Here is a 6,000-nt window from a genome sequence, read left to right on the forward strand (position 1 = left end):
AAACAATTTAAGTTTTAGACTCCTTAGGAAATTTCTAATTGAAAACTTCATCATTGCTGGCATAAACATTAAGGAGCATTTTTTGCATTAGGCTAAAAATTGTTGCTTTTTCCCATGTGTGAAAAGGAGAAGGAAGTGAAACATTATTTTACATTTATATTCTTTTAAAAAATTTTTTTTAAGTTTTTATTTATTTGAGAAAGAGAACACAAGCAGGGGAGGGGCCAGAGAGAGGTGAGAGAGAGAGAATCCCAAGCAGGCTCTGCACTGTCAGCACAGAGCCCCCCATGGGGCTCGAACCCATGAGCTGTGAGATCATGAACTGAGCCGAAATCAGGAGTTGGACACTTAAACGACTGAGCCACCCAGGCATCCGTATATATATATTCTTTAATTTGAAAGATAAGTGGTATCTTGGCTAAGAGAAAAATGTATCATCCATCATAATTTAATTAACTCTTAACAAAACTGTGCCTTGTTATTAAAACAGAAGAACAAGTTGGCCATTTGTTAACGGTGATGTGGTAATGTGAAATAAGGACACAGGAGACAAGGAAGGCTGACAATCATTAATTCTGCTCATATTATAGTAACTGAGTTTTGTTGATACTTTGGTGTAAAGGAACTAAAAAGACCATCTAGAGCTGAGTTTGAGACTGGTTCGCGGGGCAAAGAAGAACGAGGAGAGCAACAGAGAGCTCCTGGGCTCACTATAATCTTATAGTCACAGCCATTTTCATCAGTTGATTTGTTGGCAAACACTAACGCTTTGTTTTATAAATACACTATAGAGTGATAGGTTACAGTGTCAAAAATAAAGGGCCAAATGCCCATAGCTAAATGTGAAAACCGCATACAACTTAGAACCACAGTTACTGAACTTACATACATGTGGACTTGATCAGATGACTTTAGATGACTCCTGAGACAATAAAGACCCAGAAAACAATTTACGTCACATCTCTGAATCACTCAAAGAAACCTTGAAACTTGGGACATAGTTTACTTAGCGTGTCCTTTTTAAAATTGTCAGTTTTGAAAGAGTAAACATTAATCATCTTGACATCTATACACTCAAGGAAATCCTCATGGTTTCTTGACAGGATACAATATAGGAGGCTACCTCATTTACAAAACAGATGATTTCAAATTTTTGTTAGTATGTTAGAAAGACATTGGGAATGAAATCAAACCTTTCTAAGTACTTGATCCTGATGGTCCACCTACCTCAGCTTTCAGTGTCCAACTAAAAGCCCCGCTTAATCGATTCTTGCTTAATCAGAAGGGAGCTAGTGGTGATTCTGAGATCGAAAGGCAAGGGAGTCCAAGTAGTAAAGGGGGCCACGATATCAGTAAAATTTCTTAAGTGCTTTGTTCTGACAAGTGGCTATAAGAAGAACAAAAAAAGGAATATTAACTAATGTGCCCTGTGGATAATCTGAAACAGAAAAACTGGAGAAATTTATAATTGCTATATTATAATGAACACTTACTAAAATGCTTCACTAGTGGCTTTTCAAATTATAGTGGCAGCTTGACGATGAACTCTTGTTTTCATTTGTGTTTTCTTTGGCAGGAAAATGGATGATCACTGACAACAGATTATATGCTTGTGCCTTACTTAACCTTACAGCTTACATGTTAAACTCCTATCAGAGGCACCCCTTTCCTAGTGGAACAGGGACCACTGGAGTTTTTAAAAATGCTGTCATTGAGTGTGGCAACAGTGAAGGAGTTAACTCCCAAGTTCCTAATCTAATTAAAGATGTTTCTAGCCTTTCAGTATGCATGTTGTAAGAAAAGTATTTTGGAGTTGAATGTCACTAGCCATGCATATTGTAGGAACTATCAATATAAATTAACATTATAATTAATTCTGTGATAATATTTTGGAGCCTCTGATGTATAACTTTTATTCTTTACCAGATAATACTTTTCAATATCTGTCCATATTAGAAGAGTCATTCCGTTAAATATCTTAAATGTGGGTAAGCACAAAAACATTTTCTATTATGATATTCTCTAAATGTAGTCTTCTGTAGTATGTTCTAATATGCTAGAAAGTTAATGGGTCAAAGTATCTTTCATAATTCAGTCTATATTGGAAGAGTATGTCAGGGACTGAGAGTTTCATGAGTGCTGTTTTTGGATCCCATACAATGAGCACACTATATATTTGGTGCCTTTTTTTCCTACCAAAGAAAGATAAGGTCAAAACTGGTGCTAAATTTCATGTTCCTTTCAAAATTATTTTTTCTTTTTAAATATAACACAATAGGAGAGGTGTAGATCCAGCAGTATTATGCATGTTGTATTTTGTATATACATCTAAGGAAAAAAACCTCACCTAAAAACCAGTATCTACTTAGAGGTATATGATTTTTGTTAACACATAAGGCTTCCAAGTGTAAAACTGGTACGAAAATAATCACTAAATGAAAACTTAGTAATGAACATAGCCCCCCAAGGTAATAACTTTAAGGAAGAGGTCCCGTACAATGCTATATGTCAGTTATATCTCAGTTAAAAAATACAAAAGTCCCTTATCAATGTTTCTAGCACAAAGTTAGCTATTCAAAGTATTCTGTAACTCTGAGAGGGTACAGAGAAAATTTTATGTATGTTTCATCGTGTATCTATATTTACATATGTACAAAATAGCTTTCTAATAAGCTTATTTTAAGTAGATATTTTAAGCTATTTTTCAGGCTAAAATTCGAGTTTGGGGAGTCATCAATCTCAAAACTTGGACAATGAGTTACATTTAAAAAAATTCTCACTGAAAGTATCATTGTTTGTCTTTCAGATTTAACAAAGAATTGAGTGAGTAAGGACCACATCTGGGTGTCAGCAAACCTCAGATCTATGATTTATTAAGGGTTCTCAGCATTTCATGGTTGTAGCCAATTGTATGACACCCACCTAAAATTCCACATGGATCTCTGAGTTTTAATGTCTCGTAAGTAGGATTCAGATGAAGTGAGGACAACAGGTTTTTATTTAATCCTGCTGACTTTTGTAGACTGCCTTAACTATGAGGATTTTATAAATGTAAATTAGGAAAATGGTGCACTATAGAAAATTAGGAAGACCATACTAGAGTATACTGGATTCTCTGCTAACTAACGATAACTCCTTTCTACTGTTAACATGAGTTAAATGTGGAGGGGAGAATGGGGACTTGTTCATCAGAAGTCACTGTACAGTGAGATTAAATATCCCTTCAGTAACTTCTGATGTAACTTAATTTATTGTGATTGGAGAACTGTACGTTTTGCAAAGGCACTGCACAATGCTTGATAAATTTGCATTTTGTCAGTTCGTTCTCCGATCGGTTTATTTTAGCCTGAAAGTTGGAGCCACAACAAACAGAACCCTACAGTTTTAAGAGACAGCTTGGATATTTTAAGTATCTCCTCATATAATGTGACATTTTTCATGTCAACTTATTTTAATGTTTATCTCAAAAAGCAATTTTTAAATTATTTGCATGTTTTCAAAGTCAGAAAAACATGCTATATCTTAGACCTCAAAACCAAATTATTCCAAGTGCACACTGTGCACCAGAGCGTGGCTCTGCTTCTCTACCTACACAGGATGCCATTTTTGGCACAGTAGTTGTTTTAAGTGTAGATCACTATGTGAAACGATTATGCTGGATTTGATCAGTATGCAGTATTTTAGTATTTGCCTTTAAAAACTGTTTTTTTTCTTTTTAAGGAGTATAATTTATAATTGATTTTTTTTATAATGTGCAATTTCATATAGATAAGCAAATCCTTTTTAATGAAAAGAGCTTTGTAATCATTTGGAGAAGAAAATCATTTACTGTGGAACAATGTGATATTCTCAGTAAATACAATAAAAAAATTCTAGCAAATTTCTTTAAGGCTTTGTGATTATACTTACAGAGTTCCCCGGGGAGATGAGGGAAGGAAAAATTACTGAGGTGAAGGAAACTGTCTGTGTTGAATAAAAGAAAAATAAGCTGTGTGCTTTTTAAGCTGCATACACGTATTCCAAGTGTGTTTGGGTATTGTTATTTCTCCTTGGTAAGCGACACGGGTAGAAATAATCCCAAAGCACTGGCTAGTCCCAAAAGTAGTTCTCTTTGACACTCTTTTTTTGTAGTTTGAATTACATTACTGTTTTACTTAAACTGATGAAACGTATTACATTCAGCTGGTACTTGAGACCCCTGCCTCGCTGACACTTTCAAGGGATGATCCAGAACAGGCTGGCATTTTGGTGGAGACCCGTTTAGAGAAAAACCGACTCTGTAGTCAAGGGTTATTTATTGTTTGATGTGCCCTAACTACAAAGCCAATCATTATTTACATTTAACGGCGCTAAAGAGAATGTATACATTAAACTCGAGAATATGGGATCTGTGATGTATCACTTACTCCAAAATTATTTACATGCCTGCACATAGGTGCCAGAATGTGCAGGCCACCGGAAGCCTTTTGAGAGAACCGTGAGGGACTAGGTTTGACAGATTGGTACTGATCTTAAGTAGGATAAAATTCACTCTCCCGGGAAAATAATTTTTACAGAAAACAATTTCTAATGTATATAGAAAACTTCATTTTTCTAGAGGCATAGCTCAAATCAAATAATTACTGTATCCGACTTAGGCTAGAAAGTTCTCAAATCTCCTGCTAATGAACCTAAAACTTTAGATTGAAGAGTTCTTTTTTTAAACTCTGAGTCACCGGTGTCTTCTTGAACCCTTCCAGGGATAGGAAGCTCACTAACCCCACCCCAAATGGTGGTCTCTTCTGTAGCTGGGCCCTTTGCTTCCCACACTCACCCCATTCAGCTTAACCACCTGTCCTTGTCCCCTTGTCCCAGCTTAACCACCTCCCTTGCCACTCTTGTACTTCTGTCAGTTAGTGATTCCAGCAAACGGCCAGTATTTATGGGGAGCAACTTTATTTCCACTCACACCCAAAAGCAACACTTGAAACCTTGTCATCTCTGGAAGTGGCTTCATCTTTGAAGTCTTTTTTTTGTTTGTTTTTAATGTTTATTTATTTTTGAGAGAGAGAGAGAGAACAAGCAGGGAAGGGGCAGAGAGAGAGGGAGATACAGAATCCGGAGCAGGCTCCGTGCTGACAGCAGAGAGCCCGACGCGGAGCCTGAACTCACGAAACGTGAGATAGTGACCTGAGTCGGTCAGATGCTTAACCAACTAAGCCACCCAGGTGCCCCAAGTCTTTTTTTTTTAAGTTTATTTATTTATTTTGGGAGACAGAGACAGAGGGGAGAGAGAGAGAGAATCCCAATCAGTCTCCATACTGTCAGCATGGAGCCCAACGTGGGGCTTGAACTCATGAACTTCGAGATCATGACCTGAGCCGAAATCAAGAGTCGGATGCTCAACCAACTGAGCTACCCAGGTGCCCTTCATCTTTGAAATCTCAAATATCAACATCCCTCTCTCTTATCATGACTTAGTGTCACGTTATCCCCCCTTTCTCGCTTCCATTTGACCTGCTCTTCAACTCTGAGCTCATCTTCCCGTTGACTCCATTCTCTCCCAATCCCCACTCACTCTCAATTTACCAGATCTGTTCCCTCTGTCTATTCCCTACCCTTACTCCGGGGATCTAAAAACCGCCAAACAGCTCTCCGAATATTCAGCTCACTAGTTCCCCCTACACCCCCCACTCCTCACATTAAACACTTCTAGCTTCCTCAACTGTCTTGTATCAATTTTTCCTCTACTGGATCATTTCCATCATCATTATATACATGCTATTATTTCTCCCATCTTGAGGGAAAAAAGACTTCTTTTAAACTCGTGTGCCCCCTGCAGCTACTATCTCATTTCTTTCCATCCATTTAGAAAAGGCCAAAAAAAAAAGGCCAAAAACAAAACTTTGAAAAAATTTCTACTCACCCTCTTCGATTTTATCTCCTATTCGCTTTTAAGTCCTCTCCATTAGGATTTTGCCCCCACCACTCTGCTGAAACTGCCCTTCTCAAGGTTACCAT

This window comes from Lynx canadensis, chromosome B2 (assembly GCF_007474595.2).
Source record: "Lynx canadensis isolate LIC74 chromosome B2, mLynCan4.pri.v2, whole genome shotgun sequence".
Classification (NCBI taxonomy): Eukaryota; Metazoa; Chordata; class Mammalia; order Carnivora; family Felidae; genus Lynx; species Lynx canadensis.